Below are 21154 nucleotides of genomic sequence, written 5' to 3' on the forward strand. Positions count from 1 at the left end.
AGACAAAATTAGTGAGCTCTTCATTTGCTTTGTTTTATGCTTTGTATTCTTGATGTTCTATTTTCTAATTTGGTATCACAATATAGGAATGTTGTAATGCCCTACTGTGTTATCTCCTACTTAGTGCAACCTTTGTTGATATTGTTGTAAAAGTAGTTCATAAAGAAAGAGGTCTAATCCAACCTTCTAGAAGTGAAGTAGCTATGAAGATGCTATGTTTGAGTTGATTTTCTCAAATTTTCAACTAGTATATCTTTAGCAATCTAATTTGAGTTCAAGGATTGGTAAATTTTTATTATTTTTTATTCTTTAGTTACTTCAAAAATGACAGATTTATCTTATTCTTATCATGCTTGGTCAAATAAGTTAGATGGTTCAAATAATATTAATTGGAAGTTCAAGATGCATAGTCTAATGGAGGGATGTAATGTGTGGACCATTGTAAATGGTTTTGAAGCTAAGCCTACTACACCTCCAAATGTTTTTCAAGATTGGGAGAAAAGAGAAAGCAAAGCAAAGATTCTTTTATGAATGTTTACAAAAGATTTTGTCATCCCTTATATGAGGGATATCACTACTTCTACTCGTACTTGGAATGCCTTAAAGGGATTGTATGATATTACAAATTCAAATAGAATTTTTTTTTTAAAGAGCAAGCTACTTTCAATTAAAATTGAAAAAAATGAAAATGTTAGTAGTTATTTATCTAGAATGAAGGATTTAAGGCATAAATTAGCTGACATTGGTGAATTAGTTTCAAGTAGTGATTTAGTTACTATTAATTTTATTAGAATGGTTCATGATTATCAAGTATTTATTACTAGTTTGGCTACAAGAGAAAACACTCCTTTTGAGAATTTGGTTGGTATCCTTCTACAAAAAGAAGAATGGAAGAAGCATGTGGACAATAGATTTTAGATTGCGGATTCATCTATATGGCAAAGGATAAGAATCAATTCAAAGAAAAACAATGGCCAATGAATAAAAAAGGAAACAAATTTAACAATCAAGTGTTTAATTATGAAAAAAGGTATCATGAAGGGGTATCATCTAAACCAAATATGAAGAAAAATGGTAATTGTAATTATTGTGGAAAGTTTGGATATTATGCTTATGAATATAGGGAAAGAAAGTATAATGATTCAAAAAATAACAAATATGAAGGTAATTTTGTGAATGGTTATCAAGATACAATAAGGGACAACATTCATGATTTAAAATTATTTAGATATTATAGATCAAGAAAATCATGATCATGGTGGGCATGAGACAAGTCAAGATGAGACAACTCCATCCAATAATGAAGCAATAGGAAGATCTACAAGGAAAATCAAGGCACCAATCAAGTATAATGACTCAAATAATGAGTTTAGATGAATCTTAAAGTTTTGAAGAAGCTAAGAATAATAAAGAATGGATGAATGCAATACATGAAGAATATCAATTATGAACAATAAAACTTGGGAACTAATGTATTACTAGAAAATAAAATTCCTATTGGTTATAAATGGTTGTTCAAAACAAAGTTTAATGCAGATGGCATTGCTGATAAATTCAAAGCTAGATTAGTTGCAAAAGGTTACTCACAAAATGAAGGAATTGATTATGAAGATACTTTTGCACCAGTAGATAAAATGAATACTATTAGATTAATGATTGCACTTGCTACTAAATTTGATTGAGTTCTTCATCAAATAGATGTTAAATCAACATTTTTAAATGGTGATTTAAGAGAGGAAATTTATCTTGTTCAACCTAAAGGTTTTGTAAAATAGGGAAGAGAGAATTTGGCATGTAAGTTAAAAAGGGCATTATATGTCTCAAACAAGCACCAAGGTCATAGTATGAGAAAATTGATAAATTCTTCATTCAACAAGGATATATCAAGAGTAAAAATTATCCAAATTTGTACATAAAGAATGATGAACATGGGAATGTTGTTTTGATTTCTTTGTATGTGGATGACTTGATCATAACAAGAAGCACGATAGAGTTGATTGATGCAATCAAGGTAGCTCTATCACAAACATTTGAAATGAATGATCTTGGAGAAATGTATTATTGATTAGGAATTGAGGTGTGGAAACAAAATAGTTAGAATTTGATTGCTCAAAATAAGTATGCAAAGAAGTTAATCCTAAAGTTTAATATGAAAGAGTGTAAAACAACATGTACTCTATTGGAACACAATTTCAAGTTCTCTTGTGATAGTGACACTTCAAAAGTCAATGGGATATTATATAAGAAAATGGTGGAAAGTCTTGACTACTTGATCACTACAATACCTAATATTTAATATTCTATCAACATACTTAGCCAATTCATTGCTAATCCTCTCGAGGTCCATTAGAATGTTGTAAAAAGAGTTCTTTGCTACCTATAAGGAACCATATATTTTGGCATTGAATATACTAACCATTAGAATGTTGAGTTGATAGGTTACTCTGATTCCGATTGGGTAGGAGATCTAGGTGACGATAAATCAACAACTATTTATGCATTCAACATAAGACTAGGTGTTGTTTCTTGGTCTAGAAAGAAGCAAACAACTATTTATCTTTCATCGATTTAAGTTGAGTACAAAGCATTGTGTAGTGCTACTTGTAAAGAAATTTGGCTAAGGAAAATTCTTGAAGAAATGGGACAAAAGAAACATGGACCTTCTCCAATCAAATGTGACAATCAAAGTATAGTCAAGTTGGACAATAATCTAGTTTATCATGTAAGATCAAAGCACATTGAAACTCAACATCATTGTGTAAGAGAGAAAGTCTAGTTTCAAGAAATAGAGTTGCAATACTGTAATGCATATGACAATATGACTAATGTATTCACTAAGTCATTGGGAAAAATAAAGTTGGTAAAATGTAGAGATATGATATGAGTGTGTCTTAATTCTATTGTTGATTAAGGGGGAGTGTTGGAATAAATCAACAAAGAGAGAGTCATAATTTGAGTTCTAATAGGAGTCCATAAAGAAGTGGTGATTTTTTCATAGTTCTAGTTTGCTATCAACAATTATAGTTTCTTGTCAATAAGGCTTAGTTTGTTGTTAATTATTCACAACCAAATGTAGATTTTGTTTCTAGTTTTATAGGAGAGTATGTGGTTTTAGTTTGTGTATAAATATGCATTGCTTATGTTGTTTTCAATAGACATAATCAGTGAGCTCTTCATTTTCTCTATTTTATGCTTTTTTATGCTTGCTATTTTATTTTCTAATTAAAACAACTTCATAATTTCCTCCCCATACTAATTTTTAAGTCCACCATTTACAATATATAGAAAAAAATTTCACAATGATTTCTAGATGTTAGTTATGAGATTGATCATAAAATTTACTATACAATACTAGTTCTAATCTTTTCATACTTCAAAATAAAGCTTAAATCCATAGATAAATTAAGTAATGAATTATATAATTAAATATTAAAAATTATATAGCTTTAAGGACATACAATCAATTCATTGAGTACAAAGGAAAGAGAGAGAAAAGTCATTGATCATATGCTATGTAAGGTACAACTAATATATTAATTACAAAAAAAATTGTAGGTAAAAGCATGTTCTTTTTATACCTTTCAAAATCAATGAACAAATGTTGTTACATGCGTATGAAACATGGAATGTAGCATTCCATACAAACTAAGACCAAATCTTAAATACTAAAAAAGTGTTTATACCACAAGTATAAATAAATGGGGAGACATTGAATGAGCTGCAATACAAACTACCTAAACTACCTAACAATAGATCTGATTAATGAGTGTTGACAAAATATTGAGGAAGACACCATAGATAGATATGATGTCATGTATGACCTCAAACATTAAAAAACCCAAAACCTTTCTGTGATAGGGAAATCCCCCCTAATATCCCTCTATCCATAGGGAAATGAAAAACTACATACAAGATCTCTTATCTTAGAATAGGGAAGGTCTTTCCATGTGTGATAATGGAAGCTCTAACCTCATAGGGGTTGAAAAAAATGATAGTAGAGACATATAAATCATGTGAATTAGATGGCTAACCACATAAACTATCAATTGATGGAGCTCTAGAATCCTAGACATTGTCCATTTCTTTGGGATTGATTCATTCAACTGCATAGTTAGTGACTTCTTATTTGACACAATACATGTCTTACTTCATTGCCAATATACACTCGTCTTTCTTTGCAATGGAAATGTTAACTATTTTTTCCATTCTCTACACAATGGATACACTATTGATCTAAGATGATTATAATGTGAATTGCACCTACCAATTTTGTATGATTTTTATAAAGTGCATGACCCAACATCATACTTAGGATGAAAATTTTTGTAGTAGAAATGGATCTATATGGAAAAACTAAACTTTGGGGTGACACATTCCATGCTTATAAGCGAGTAAAATGGTTGAATATCCCCATGTTCCTATAGTCATCAACACATAGGAAACCATATTTGTATTTTACTAGAGATCCATCCCAACCTCTACTATCGATAAAAATAGGTTTTTTTCTCACAAGTTATAACCTCAACTTGATCACATGCTTTCTATTTATCTAAGCATCCATTAATAAGTGAGCCACTCTCTTGCTTACGAGATGCCTCTTTACATAATATCTAATTTTCACTTCTCTATATTCATCCATTAGACAATATAGACCTTGGAATGTTACCTATCATGGTAGGTCCTCCTTTGAGGAAAATTAGCTGATTCCTCTATAGAGAATTTTCCATTATTGCCACTCATAACACATTTAAAACTTTACCATGGAGGATGAAATTTAACCTTCAACATTTGTTCCATCCTAATATTCAACCTCTTATGAAGAAACTATGAAACATAGAAACCAATTGCTTTGTGATTGTTGATGCTTGGACTATGTATCACCTTAGATTATCACTTATTTAAGGTATAAAATTTATACTATGCAATTTACCATCTCATGTTTTTTTTGCTAGTCTTACTTGGGTGGTTCAAGTGAAGTCTAATTTATTTTTTCTTTAGGCTAAGTTTTATTTCCCTTGTTTGTTGGTTTAACAAATATGATCAACTACATGCTACATAGTTTCTTCATTGAAATATGCTACTAAATTTCTTTCAGGTATTCTATATGGTTGTCACCTAAAAATATCTATTACTAATGATCATAAGGAAAATTACATTATGATATTCAGTTACATGTATCTCATCAAATGTTTTATTTCCTTAATTTTTTCAATTGATCAACGACAGACAACCCTCTACATAATTAAGCTCAAATATTTTTTGAATTGTAACTCTAATACTATAAGAAAGTAAATCTATCATTCACATTGAAATTTTTAATAAGTGAAGTTTTACTTATCTTCCAAATCATTATATTCATGCATGTGTTGGTCATGCATGCTAAGAGTTCTCCATCTAGTATGTTTTGAATTATATTAGATAGTGTTTCATTAAAAAGCCTTACATTTGAAATTATAACTCTAATACTACAAGAAAGAAAATCTATCATTCACAATGAAATTTGTAATAAGTGAAGGTTTATTTATCTTTCAAATAATTATATTCATGTCATGCATGTCAAGACTTTTCCATTTAGTACATTTTGATTTATATTAAATAGGGTTTCATTAAAAAGCCTTAGTTGATGGGTATCTATTCTACTTAATTTTGATTATGTTCCTATCTCTCACATGCATTTTGGCCTTCCATATTGTAGTAAGATTAATATTTGGACTTTGCATTATTGCTTTCATTTTTAAAAGAGATAGGCTTTAGTATTAGAATTATTCCAGTTGTAGTCTATGCCACAACTTCTCTACAATTCATATTTTTACCATGCATTATTGCATTCATTTTTAAAAGACAGGCTTGAGTATTAACATTATTTCAGTTGTAGTCTCTACCATGAGTCCTTGTTCAAGGTTGTTCTCAATTGTTATTTGAAAAAAAAAATCATAAGTCTTCTTCCTAGTTATTCTTTTTAGAAAAATCTTAAATCTTTCTGCCAATGTGTAATAAAAGCAATATTAGCAAGGCCAAAATGCACTCATTTATTTCATTCTAACTACTATGAATATAACTCTACATTTGGCCTTACTAATTTTTTTCACTATAATTCTAATAATAATAATTATTGAAATATTGAAGTAACATCTCATAAAAAAGTTCATAATTTCCACACACTTTCTCCTACTCCTCCCCCACAAATTCCATGTGAATACTACTATACACACTTTATTCTTTATTATTCTCCTTTGCAATAGATTAGGTAGGGATTCGATTTGCACACACAACACTTGTTAGTTTTATTATAAACATAGTTTTATTAAATTTTTGATGTTGCAAAATATAAAATATGCTTTAAGATATCATTTGTTCAGGGGATGGGAAGGTAAAATTCTATACACATTTTCATTATTCTTTATTTTTATTATTTGCATTTAGTATTTATCAAAGATAAAAAGTATTAAAATGTGTAGATTATTGAAAAATTATATATGTAATTTTCTTTAAAATATTCTAAACTACCAGTGAAAATGAAAAATAAAATAGGAATAGATTAGATTGTTATGATATATATTTCAAATATTCTTATAATGTCTTCTTTTAGTGTGCAAAACTAATTTAATTTATTTATTAAAATTTAAATCTTATTTACTAAAAAACATACATGGATATCCTATTTAAAAAATATTCTTGACTAATTACATTTTTATAGGAAATGTTCTGATTAAGTAAAGCAAGATAGGGTAAAAACTCTTACAATAGTAATATCAAACCTTTAGACATAGAGATAGGTCACGAGAGTAGTGAAACTTTGCTAAAGTAGAAGAGAACAACATTGCTAGCAATAACCAATCACCACAAAATAACTAACCAACAAAATCACAATCTGCAACACCAAGTAGAAACTAGAAAATATTGGACCAACAACACCTAACCAACAAACTATTAGGACCCAACAACCCAACACCCAACACCAACCACCCACAAAGGAAAAAAAATGTAAGAACAATCAACTACCTCATAGCTCCTTGAGCTAGTCTAGGAAGGACTTCCTGAGTGTTATAATTATTCAAAAGTATATTAAATTTGTAAAAGATAACATATCAAATTAAACAAAAAATAAAAATATAATATTATAATTTGATAAACTATTATAAATTATATTACTAAATTATATATTAAAATCATATAAGCTAAGGTTAAGGAGCTAAATTATCAAGATCTATGTTTATAATATTGAGGTTGCACAATGATCCCCTATTTTGTCCAAATTGTGTTATTCTTTGGAGGGAGGGGTTATCCAAGGAGGTGAGTTACCTAGACATTTCATTTACCATCAATTTTTGTTTAAAGGATATGATAAAAACCTTGAAGGAAACTCCTTAGTTATATCTTGATAATTTCTTGTTGTCATAGAGGTTTGCACCCTTGTCCAAAGTCTTACCTAAGGACAACCTTGTGAAACATGGAAACAACCTCCAAGCTATGGGACTTGAACTGCGAGGTTGAATCTTTGGAGAAGGCTGACTTCCTCTTACTATCAGGGTGCACCTAACTATTCTTGGAGAGGAAAAGGGAGAAGGAGAGCATGGAAGAAAATCTACCTATTCTAATCTAAAGAGGTGATGCACCAAAATAGAGTGTTCAAACCAATCTCTGCCCATACATGCACTATTGAACCATTATGACACCAAAAGATATACACATTCAGACTTGTTTTAATCTAACAACCACATGCAGATTAGAAAACTAGAATGAATGACACAAGGAAAGAGAGATTCACTTATATATCATTCATAGGCCAAAAGAGATATAGTCATGCAGATAACAGATCTCTACAAACACCAATGAGAGACAAATAGTTCTTGCACTTTCACGTTAATTGCTGAAGGAGATAAGGAAGAATGCCATAGAATTCAGAGGCAAAGGGAATTTTTACACTAAAGATTTGCAGAGCAATATCAGAGAAATTAGAGAAGGTTCAACCCTTACAAAATTTACAAAAATTGCCTTTACAGTTCAGGCATAACTAAGATGTCCTCTAATTAAAGTTACTTCACAACTACCTGCCATTAAGTCTTGTAGAGAATAATCATGGAGAGAAAATCTGATCTAAGTATAGATCTAGATGCAATGATATCTGATCATCATTGGAATAGGGCCTTGAGAAGATAGAAATGACACCATTAAACTATTTTGACTGGTAGATGGATTGGATACGAGGTGATGGAGTGTTTTCCTACATTCAACATTCATTCAAGGGTGGTTGGAAATAATCACAAGGATCAGATTATGCAAAAAACCTCAATTTCCCCTATTTTCAACTCATGAATCAGGAGGGTTAGTAGGTCAACTGGACACTATGACAAGAATGGGCCATGTGTGATGGGGACACAACCCGAGAATAGAATGGACACAACAGAAGAGGGGAAATTATATTAATTGAGAAAATAAGCTAGAGCAACAGTATAGGAAAATAAACTTCAAAGCATCCCCTAAGGGCTTACAATAGCATAAATTTGGAGATAATTTCTCCTTTCAGTACCTCCTCTCAAACTCCACCCCAAACTGCCTTTTACAATGCCAAGAATCTCCTTAAATAGACCCTTGAGGGTTAAGGACTAGGAGTACATTCTAGAAAGTGCTAGGAGGCATCCACCGACCAAATAGAAGGTTCCAGAAGCTACGTTAGAAGTCGGTGCAAATCTAGAAGAATCCAAAAATGGTAACCGAACTTCTAGGAGGCATAACTTTTGAACCGTAGCTCCCATTGACGAATCGTTTACATTTTTGGAAAGCTCTCGAAGCGCTCTATAGCCCTATGGACCAACTTCACTCGTCTCCCATTTTTTGACCCTTTTTGAGGTCATTTAATTCCCCTAGCCTAACTTTGAAGCATTCTTAGGAGGTCTCCAAAACTCAAAAAACTACAATAAATTTCAAACCATGGGGCCCTTTGACCTGATTCTTTTTTTGGAATGCTCTAAATCACAATTACATTCATCTGGACAATTCACACCTTCTAGGTCACCAAAATGATGGCCAAATTCCATGCTCCTATTTTTTCAGGATTTTCTAACACACTGATAGTTGAACTGTGAGAGTTGGAACCTTTATTTGACCCAAATGGGTATCCAAAAATGAAAACACATGAAACAAAAACTATGTCTAAGTACATTTTTTTTTGGGTGACACAGGATTGCAATTATACCTCTGGATGCTCTTGCATCAGAGACCTAGGGTAGATTGAAAAGTGACCTTGTCACTTTATGAATGGTAGAGGAAATCCCAAATGGGAAACTTCAGCTGCTGAAATCCAAGTTGAGTCCTCGATTGGCCATCGTTTCCATTTGACCAAATACTCTTCATACTACCTGTTTCTGCTAATCCTACCCACACGATGATCTAGAATGTCTTCTATCTCCTCCTTCTTAGAAGCAGGAATCAGACATGGCTCTAACACCAGCTCCTCATCTGCACCATCATCATGATACTCTGTTAAATCTGCAATGTTGAAAATGGGAGAAATGTAAATACCATCTAGAAGCTCCACTTCATATGCATTTCCTAAGTCATGTTTCTTCAAAATTTTGCACAGGCCAAATTTCTTCATTTTCAGCTTTTTGTAAGTACTGGCTGGAAATCTTTCTTTTCGTAAGTGCACCATGACTAGAGCCCCTACTTGGAATTCCTTATGTCTTCTCCTTTGATCAGCCCTAGCTTTATAATCTTGATTCATCTTGGCAATGTGTGCTTGAACCTCCTCATTTAGACGCTTGATATGTTCATCAAATTCCTCAGCTTTAGCACTTGTCCTCTCCCCTTGTTCTATCTTCCTTAGCTCTGGTGCAATCCTTGGGCTGCTCCCGTATACAATTTGGAATGGTGATTTTCTAGCACTCCTATTTACAGAGTTATTATAAGAAAACTTTGTCTGTGGCAGAATCAAATCCCATCCCTTAGGCCTATCCCCAACTAAACATCTCAGCAAATTGCCCAGACTTCTGTTTACCACTTTTGTTTGGCGGTCAGTTTGTGGGTGATGCGTGGAACTGAATTTCAATTCTGTTCTCAACTTTTTCCACAATGTCCTCCAAAAATACCCCACAAATTTAGTATCTCTATCAGAAACTATACTCCTTGGAAGACCATGTAGTCTTACCACCTCTTTGAAAAACAAGTCTGCAATATGAACATCATCATGAGTTTTGTGGCATGGAATGAAATGTGCCATTTTGGAGAACCTATCAACCACCACGAATACTGAGTCGTTACCCCTTTGTGTCCTTGGCAATCCAAGAAAAAAATCCATACTTATGTCCTCCCATGGCCTTGATGGAACAGGAAATGGATGATATAGGCCAGTATTGTGACTAAACCCCTTGGCAACTTGACAAACCTGGCAACTTTGTACAAACTTCTTCACATCATGTAAAATTTGAGGCCAAAAATAATGTTCTCTAAGAATGGCAATGGTCTTATCTCAACCAAAATGTCCTGCCATCCCTCCACTGTGTTTCTCCTCAATTAGATTTTCCCTCATGGAACTCTTTGGAATGCACAATTGACTACCTTTGAACACCATACCATCCTGAATCAAATAGTCTAACCACTTGGTTCTATCTACAGCAATAGGTTCTTTACAAGCTTTCTAGGCTTCAGCAAAATTAGGATCCTTAGGGTACAAATTCTTGAGTTCATCAAACCCAACTACTTCAACCTGCATTATTGTAAGCAACAACTGTCTCCTACTTAGTGCATCTGCAACCCTGTTAGATTTTCCACTTCTATGCTTCAACACAAATGTATAACTTTGCAAGAACTCTACCCACTTCATATGCCTCTGATTCAATTTACCTTGGCTATTTAGGTACTGTAATGCCTGATGATCGGTATACAAAAAAAATTCTTTTGGCAACAAATAATGCCTCCATTTCTTTAAGGTTTGAACTATTGCATAGAACTCTTGATCATAAACATAATACTTCTTCTTTGCATCATTTAATTTTTTACTAAAATATGCAATAGGCTTACCTTCTTGGCTTAATACAGCCCCAATAGCCCTGCCACTAGCATCACAATCTACCTAGAAAACCTTTCTAAAATCTAGAAGTGCCAACATAGGTTGTTCTGTCACCTTCTTCTTTAGCAATTCAAAACTTCTCATAGCTGCTGCAGTCCATTTGAACTCTTTTCTATCCCCTCTTATTGTATCAGTTAGGGGTGCACATATGCCATTGAAATTCCTAATAAACTTTCTGTAAAAACTAACCAGACCATCAAATGATCCTACCTCAGTAGCAGACCTTGGAGTAGACCGTTCCAAGATGGCTTTTACCTTCTCCGAATCAATTTTGAGACCTTCAGTTGATATAACAAATCCCAAATAGAGTAACTCCCTTTTTGCAAAGTTACACTTCTTCAGATTAATTAACAGTTTCTCTTCCCTTAGCCTTTCAAGGACACTATGAATATGCAGTAAATGTTCTTCCAAAATCTTTCTAAAAATTAAAATATCATCCAAATAGACAATAACAAATTTTCCCAAGAACTTCTTAAGTACCTCATTCATGAGCCGCATGAAGGTTCTTGGGGCGTTCGTCAATCCAAAGGGCATGACTAACCACTCATAAAGACCCTCCTTGGTCTTGAAGGCTGTTTTCCACTCATCTCCTTCTCGGATCCATATCTGATGATAACCACTCTTCAGATCTATCTTTGTGAAGTACTGAGCTCCACTCAAGCAGTCCATAATATCATCCATCCTTGGCAAAGGAAACTGGTACTTGATGGTGATCCTATTTATAGCTCGAGAATCTGTACACATCCTCCACTCTCCATCCTGCTTTGGTGCGAGTACTACAGGTACTGCACATGGACTCAGACTCTCTCGAGTCAAGCCCTTCCTAAACAACTCCTGAACCTATCTATTTAGCTCCTCTATTTCAATAGGAGTCATCTTGTGAGCAGCCCTGTTAGGAAAACTAGCTCCTGGAATTAGATCTATTTGATGACTGATTTGCCTTATTGGTGACAATCCATCTGGAACATTATCAGAGATAATATCTCCAAACTCCCCTAGTAAATCTGAAACTTCAACTGGTATTTCACTACTACCTTCTTTATCTTTCCGAGGAATCAAAGCATAGCACATATGCTGATGTTTCATGCCATCTAAAAACTTCCTTCCATCAACAAGACAAATCCTAGCACCACAACATACCTTTTCACCTTCCTTTTTCATGGGCTTCAATTTGTGGCAAACTCCATCCTTTGTCAAAGAGTATGTGTTTGTATGTCCATCATGCACTGCATGTCTATCAAATTGCCATAGTCTACCCAAAAATAGATGGCAAACATCCATCGAAATAACATCACAGAGAACTTCATCATGGTAACTCCCAATTTTGAATTTTATTAAACATTGTTCACTTACCAGGACCTTATGATCATCTTTTACCCAAGCAATCCAATAGGGCTGGGGATGTTTCTCCCTCTTGAGCTTCAGCTTAGAGACCATCTCTTCTGATACCAAGTTATCAGTGCTACCACCATCAATGATCACGTCACAACATTTATCCTCACACTTGCATCTGGTACGGAACAAACTCCTCTGTTGTCCTAGTTCAATCTCACCACTTAGTAGGAATCTTTCATTTACCAAGGTCTCTCCTCTTTCTGCATCCTCTAAATGTGATGATTGTGCATCCTCATCCACATGAGCAACCCTAGCTTGGCCCTCAGCTCTCCTATCTGTCCTTCCTTGTCATTGAGGAAATTCAAAGGCACGATGACCTTCTTCATTGCAATGGAAACAAGTACCACGGAAGCCTCCTCTTCCTTGTCCATGTCCTCTACCTCTTCCTCTCTAATTTCCAAAGTCTTGGTCATGGGAGCGGTTGAAACCCTCATTCCTCTGGTTCCTGCTAGTACCCTCATCTTCATTTTTCTTTTGGGTTTCATTGCGGCCTCCAGATGACCTACCGCTTCCCCTTCCTCCTTGACCATGCCTCTTTGTCTTCCTGCAAACCTTTTATTTAGCTTCTCTTCAACTCATAGGGGAAACTGGTATGCCTCTTCAATGCTTGTCATTCTTACTAGACTTAATTCCTCCTGGATGCTAGGTCGCAACCCACTGATATAACGAGCAACCTTCTCCTTATTTGCTTCTACATGTCCCACTCTAATCAGGAGTCGGTAAAATTCCTCTATATATTCTTGGATGGATCTTCCTACTTATTTTAACCCATGCATCTATTTAAACAAATCAAGCTCATAGTCCACAGGAATGAATTGCTTCTTCAATTTGTCCACCATGAACTCCCATCTTGTGATCTTCTCCTTTCCTCTTTTGTTTCTTTCTAGTTGAACCTCTTGCCACCAGATTTTGGCATGGCCTTTCAATTTGGCCTTTACAAACTTAACCCTATCTGGGTCCCTGATATCCTCATACTCAAAGTATTCTTCCAGTTCATTGATCCAATCGATCAACTCATTTGGTTTTAGATTTCCTGAAAATACACCCACTTCAATTGTGGGTCTTTTTCCAAACTTAGTAATGGCCCTAAAAAGCCTTTCCTCTGCATGATTCAGAACTTCCCCATCAAATTCCCCTTCTGGTCCCATTACTTCTTCTTCATTTTCATGCTCACTGTCATCACCTGCGGCAACATTTTCTCCTCTACGAAGCTCCTCTTGCAATGCCTGCACCTACCTTTGGAGGGCTCTAACCTCCTCAGGATTAATAGCTCTAGCCCTTCTACCACACTCTCTACATGGAGGCATCTTCTTAACTCAAACCCACAACCACCCAGTCCTGGTGAAAATTGCCTCACAGTCGTTGTTCTGTCTACACACTCAGGAAAACTAGCTCTGATACCACTTGATGGGGACACAACCCAAGAATAGAATGGACACAACAGAAGAGGGGAAATTATATTAATTGAGAAAATAAGCTAGAACAATAGTATAGGAAAATAAACTTCAAAGCATACCCTAAGGACTTACAATAGCATAAATCTGGAGATAATTTCTCCTTTCAGTACCTCCTCTCAAACTCCACCCCAAACTACCTTTTACAATGCCAAGAATCTCCTTAAATAGACCCTGGAGGGCTAAGGACTAGGAGTACATTCTAGAAAGTGCTAGTAGGCATCCACCAACCAAATAGAAGGTTCCAAAACCTGTGTTAGAAGTCGGTGCAAATCTAGAAGAATCTAGAAACGGTAACCGAACTTTCGGGAGGCATAACTTTTGAACCATAGCTCCAATTGACGAACTGTTTACATTTTCAAAAAGCTCTCGAAGCGCTCTATAGCCCTATGGACCATCTTCGCTCATCCCCCATTTTTTTGGCCCTTTTCAAGGTCATTTAATGCCCCTAACCTAACTTTGAAGCATTCTTAGGAGGTCTCCAAAACTCAAAAAATTGCAATAACTTTCAAACCATGGGGCCTTTTCACCTGATTCTTTTTCTAGAATGCTTTAAATCAAAATTACATTCATCTGGCCAATTCACACATTCTAGGTCACCAAAATGATGGCCAAATTGCAAGCTCCTATTTTTTTGGGATTTTCTAGCACACTGATAGTTGAACTGTGAGAGTTGGAACCTTTATTTGACTCAAATGGGTATCCAAAAATGAAAACACATGAAACAAAAACTATGTCTAAGTACATTTTTTTTGGGTGACATAGGATTGCCCTTATACCTCTGGATGCTCCTGCATCAATGTTGACCAACGATCTTTTATCTTTTTCCACCTTGCAAAGTCTCCATGCGATTGACCATGTCTTATAATCTCAATGCAACCAGCAACTGCCAACATTAACTACATTGCCCTCATTGTTAATACCTTGGCCAAGCCCACAAGGACACATGTCTCTAAGGTGGTTCCCCGTAATGTTTAAATCCCTCATAATTTCATAATGTGAGAATTCCTTGATCATTGATCTCTGCAAGATTGACGATCGTGAAAGATCCTTAAAATACTATGCTTGCCCACGAAAACCTGAGCCCATGACACTTGGCACCACCTCAGCAACTTGTACAACAACTCAGCATGATGTGGCACCACTTGGCATCACCTAAAGAGATAGGCCCCATAAGGACATGTGGCACTAAAGTGGTTGCCCACATTTCTTAAAGTCTTCGCATCTTGATAATGTAGGGAAGCCTCAACCGTGGATCTATTTGCATCGGCTGGTTGGAACTCACCACATATCTCCCTGCGAGAAAGGTGGGCCCATGAAATTATTTGGGATAGGTGTCACTAGGGTGCTTGCCTACAATAATTAAAACCCTTGCACTTCCATCAAGTAGGAAAGTGCTAGCCCCTGATCCTCGTAGATCTGATGGTGGAAATTCCTCATGCATTATTAATTGAACAAGGTAGGCCCAGAACGTAGTTCCCTCCATGTGTCATAAGGAGGCATGCCCGAAATAATTAAAACCCTCGCATCTTGATAATGCGGGGAAGCCTCAACCGTGGATCTGTGAAGATTTGACAGTGATCAAAACTCATGTCTTGTGGCTTGCTAAGGGAAAAGGACCCACCATGATGTCATCTGAACATGCATCATTGAAGTGCCTACCCACACTATCAGAAGGTCTGATGAAGCTTAGGATGCGAGAGAGTGGGCACCAATAGGATCGCCAGCTCAGCCAACCATTTTTTCTATTCTCTACGGCCCACAAGAGAAACAGGCCCATCTACTATGCATTGCAAAGGGGATTTCCCATAATGTTTAAAGGTCATACATTTTCAAAATGTGGGAAAGCACCCACAATAGATCTGGCTTGATCTGACAACATAGAAAGTTGTAGGCTGACAGAAGAAAAAATAAGGTTTTATCATTTTATTTTTTTAATATTTCCACTACATTTAAATAATATTAAATCTGGGAACTAGCTGTTGGGTGAGCTAGACATTTGAATTTAAATCTTTGGCAGGGCAAAAATAGGTAACATTTTTGGCAACTCAAAGGGGATGCAAGCTAGCTATGCATAAGATCAATGGCATGAAACATCCATTGGGCTATAGAGTCATGAAAGAGGTGGATCAGTGTACTGAAAAAACCCTACCCCTACCTCTGCAATAGCAGAACATTGAAAACCTCTACTTCTGTAACCTTTCAGAACTTTGACAAAACTAGCTATCTCATAGAGAGATAGCTGTGCTTGTGCACTTCTTGGAAAGCAGGAACCAAGAGAAAGAAACTACACTACCTATGTACATGAAAAATCAAGCCCTCTTAGAAACATGGCTTGAGGTAGATCCCACTGACTGGGATGGGAAAAATTTCACCACCAAGCTTGCTTAATTGAAAAGCATTGGCCTGGTTGCAACTTACAATCACATAGGGACCACTCCATAGTGCATAAAATTTTGAGCATCTTCCTAGTTTTTCCCTGTCTGCATCCCACTTCAAGACCAAGTCACCCTCCTTGAAGGTTCTGACCCTAGACTTCTTGACAAAGATCCTTTCCACCTACTATTGATGTGTCTCTAGGGTCTGCATGGTCTGATTTCTTCTTTCTTCCAACTCCATCAACTTTTCCATTCTCACTTTCATGCCATTATTCTCAATTAGCTCCAGTTAATGAGCTAGTTCCAAGGATGGGAACTCCAATGAAGTTGAAAGCCTTGCTTCTCTACCATACACTAACATGAATGGTGAATTCCCCAATGATCTCTTAGGTGTTATTCTATCAGTTCATAGTTCAGTCTTCAATTTCTTATGCCAACACCTCTAGTTATCTTCTATTGTCCTCTTTATGATCCTAATTAGGTTCTTGTTGGATGACTCAACCAAGCCATTACCTTGAGGATAGTAGTTTGAGGATGTGCTCAAGTAGATATTATGATCAACTGCCCATGCACAAATCTGAGCTCCAACAAAAGACTTTGCATTATCTGAAATAATGGTTGAAGGGGCACCGAACCTAGTCACAACTCCATCAAGGAACTCAACAACTAAAGATTCTATGGCATACTTCAATGCAAATTCCTTTGTCCATCTGGTAAAGTAATCTCTAGCAACTAAAATCCATTTGTGACTAGAACTAGAAGGAGGATTGATAGGGCCTATGAAATCCAATCCCTACTGAGCAAAAGGTTGATCCACCTAAATGGGATGGAGAGGAAGAGCTACAAGATTTTTCTTTCCAAAAAAGAAAGCACACATTTCACACTTCCTCACATACTTATGACAATCATGGAATAGGGATGGCTAGTAGTAACTAGCTCTCTTGATCTTCATTGTAGTTGTTCTGGCTAAGAAGTGACCACCATCAGGACCATCATGAAGCTCTTTGATCATTCTTTTAGCTTGGTATATGTCAATGCATCTTAATAGGTCTCCATTAAAATCTCTCCTAAAAATGATGCCATCAACTATGACATAAGGAATTGACTATAATCTATGCTATCTCCTTTTACCTCTATCTAATCCTTGAGGGTACCCATTGCCTAATAAGAAGTTCTTCATATCATCCATCCAATTCCTTGAGTCATCATTCCTTGTCTCTTGTTGCTTTGTTAGTATCATAGCAACTTCCTCATCTAATTTTTGAGATGATAACATCTATTTACACAATCCTTTCCCTCTCACCATCTTGTTAATCTAGATGTCAACATCATATTCCATCACTTTTGTAATCTAACTAGCTGTCTTCTCACTAATATCTTTGCTCAAAAGGAAATCTTTCACACTAGCATGAGGGACTAACAAATGAACTTTATTATGAGACATGAGGTGTCTAAATTTCTTTAAAGCTCTGATGGCTACAAGTGCTTGCTTCTCCACATAGTTGTATTTGTCCTCATACTCTTTAAGCCCTTCAATAAGGAAGGCTATGGGCTGCTCCTCACTTTTATCATTTGTTTCAGTCAAGACAGTAGAAATACCTGACTCACCACCTAGGGTATAGAGAATGAAATCCTTCTCAAATTTTGGATTAATGAGAGTAGGGGCTGAGGCTATGGCTGCCTTGATTTCTTCAAAAATTTCCCTCCCTTCCTTGGTCCATGCAAAGACCATACTTTTCTTGAGCATAGCTGTAAGGGGTTTCACCATGGTAGCAAGATTAGGGATGAATCTTCTCACAAAATTTATTTTGCCAAGGAAACTTTGCAGCCCTTTCTAATGTTTAGGAAGAGGGAGAGCAAGTATTTCTTTTGTTCTCTCTGGATCAATAGTTAATCCATCCTTAGATACAATGTGTCCTAATAATTTTCCTTGACTGGTAGCAAAGACACATTTTCTTGGGTTCAAGGATACCCCAAACTCTCCACACCTTAAGAATACCTGTCTAAAATGATCAAAGTGATCCTCCACATTCTTTGAATATACTATGATATCATCAAGGTAAACTAATACAAAATTTTCAATCTTGTTCTTGAAGGCCATCTCCATTGCCTTCTGAAATGTAGCATTTGCCAATAAGCATAGGTACCCCAATTGGTGGTGAATGTAGTCTTGTATCTATCAGACTCCTTGACCAATACTTGATTGTAGCTAGAAAATCCATCAAGAAATGAAAACCTCCCTGAACCATTGACCTTGGACAAAATCAGCTCCATGGAAGGAAGAGGATGGTGATCTTTAAAAGAAGCTTGGTTAAGGTCCCTAAAGTTCATATAATCTAATTTCTCCATTCTTCTTCCTAATGGGGACAAGGTTTGCTACCCATGATGAGTGCTTGATAGGGAAAATTATGTTGGCCTCAATCAATTTGGATAGCTCCTTTCTCATTAAGGGTTCAATTTTAGGATTCACTAGCCTTTATTTTTGTCTTACTAGTTTGACATCATCAATTAAATCTATGTTATGCTGAAACAACCTTGGGTCAAAACCCTTTAAATCATCATACGTGAAGGAAAATATATCATTAAACTCTTGACATAGATGAATAAAACTTTTCTGCTTAGTCTTAGAACATACCTTCTCCATGTTTAAGGATTTTCCATCAGCGATCATGACTGGAGCATGATCATCTTGGTCAGCACCTAAGTTCATGACTCTACCTCTTGCTTGGTCATCAGGGTTGAAAAAACTTATTAAGGCAATGAGACCCTTAGGCAACTTTTTGCACCTAAGGTTAATGATTTGATCGCCATACTGATCTTGCAGTCTTGACTAGTTTCTATTTGAAAATTCTGCTTCATTCTGCAAGAAACTCACAATTTATTCATCAGATTCAAACACTTGCCAATGTATGTTATTTTTGGAGATGGTAGGTCTTACTACCACTCTTATTTTTTGCTCTTTCTTCTCCTCAAGATTCCCTAGCACATCATAAGATGCACCTACTACTGCAAGTCTATCAACATATCTATTTTCCTTTCTAGGGATGCTTTGAATATTGAATGTGTTGAAACCTTCAAGCAGATCCCATACCTTATGTTTATAAGACTTGAGCAAACCATTCTTGGTGATATTCTAATTTCTCACTTGATTAACCACCAACTTACTATCTCCATATACACTTAAGATTTGGATTCCTCTTCTTTGAGCAAGTAGGAGACCTTGAATCAAGGATTTGTACTCAGCTACATTATTAGTGCAACTAAATTGGAGCCTAAATGAGAAGTAATACCTTACTTGTGTAGGAGAAATCAACCTCATAGTAGCCCTTGATCCATTCTTATTCCTTGATCCATCAAAGTACATACTCCATACCCTACTTATGTCTTCTTTAGTCTCCATAGGATTTGGAACTAGAGCATCTTTCTCTAATATACAATATGTACTAAGGCCTATTTCAAGTGTTTCTGACATAGGATAAAATTGATATGCATTAGGCCATTCATCTAAGAGAAAATCAGGTATCTTTGCTAGGGAAGTAGCAAGCTCACTCACTATGTCATTCTCATCCACTTCTAGGATAGTGCAATTCATGTTGATGAGATTAGGGGTGTAGGGCTCAACGTGATGGAGGGCTAAAGGCTCTACTCTAATTGAAGATTTGGCTCCATATCTTGTTCTAAAAAACATATATGACCAATCAGAAGATATGTAACCACCTATTTGGGTAGTGAAGTCTCTTGATAGATAGATGGAAAAATGTGGTTTGACTTCAGCAATAGATATATCTTGAGTTACAGTACAACCAGGGCATGCATGTAGGGCCATTTCCACATTCCTAAGGATCCCTATAGTATTAATAGTACTACCATCCAACTATAATATATCCTAAATAATTGGTTCATATTTCATTCCTAAAACATCAGCAACACACCTAGGCATCACTGAACTACTAGCCCTTGAATCAATCATGAAATTGTGGACTAGTTTATCCCCTATAATTAAAGAAACATAGAATGGAAGAGGTCTGACCTTTTTACTTGTTTCTATCCTATCTGATGGTTGCACTAGACTTGTGGCACTTTCCATGCTAGGTGTCTGATCCTTTGGTTCAATACTCTCCATATCTTGCTGCAGCAACCTCTTTTGCATGGGTATAGTAGCAACAACATCCCACATGGAAATATTCACATTTGTCTTCTTTATCTATTCTACTAGATTGAATGGTGTAGTAGGTGGTTTGGTAGAAATCTTGGGAGCTGTCCTTGCAGGAGGTTGAGATGGAACAACCGGAGGATCACTCACATCCTTTCTAACATTACTTTGCCTTTACTACTGAAAAAAATTTGATTGATCATCTACTACTGATTGCTCATGAGGTGTTGCATTTGAAGTTGAGGCCTGATTAGGAGGAGGAAGGGTAGCATCTTCAATAGCTCTTCTTTCGCTCCTAGTATTATGAGCAATGAAATCCTAGTTTACACTACGATGTTCCTCCACTTGATGATTCATAAAGGAGGAATCACCTTGTCCCTGCATATATGAGGCCTCCTTAAATTTGTCCTCCTTGTATGATTGTCCTACTGCAGGCTCTTGGATAGTCAAAGCCAAATAAGATTCAGCCTTCTAACACATGCAACGAGCATAGGAGTAGTTACAGGAGGGACAAAAATCCTGATCTTGGGCCATGTTGTTTTGAGGGACTATGGCCTTAATTCGGTTCATATTTGAGGTTGAAGCATGACTACTCTCTCTATTTTGATCAAAATAATTGTTCCCATAATTTTGATTTGGGGGCCTATCACTGTTCATAGTTTGGTGTTGCAATTGATGAGCTTTACTACCTTGAGCCTGCTGTCTT

This window comes from Cupressus sempervirens, chromosome 11, assembly GCF_028749045.1.
Source record: "Cupressus sempervirens isolate cs-2001-9-10 chromosome 11, ASM2874904v1, whole genome shotgun sequence".
Lineage (NCBI taxonomy): Eukaryota > Viridiplantae > Streptophyta > Pinopsida > Cupressales > Cupressaceae > Cupressus > Cupressus sempervirens.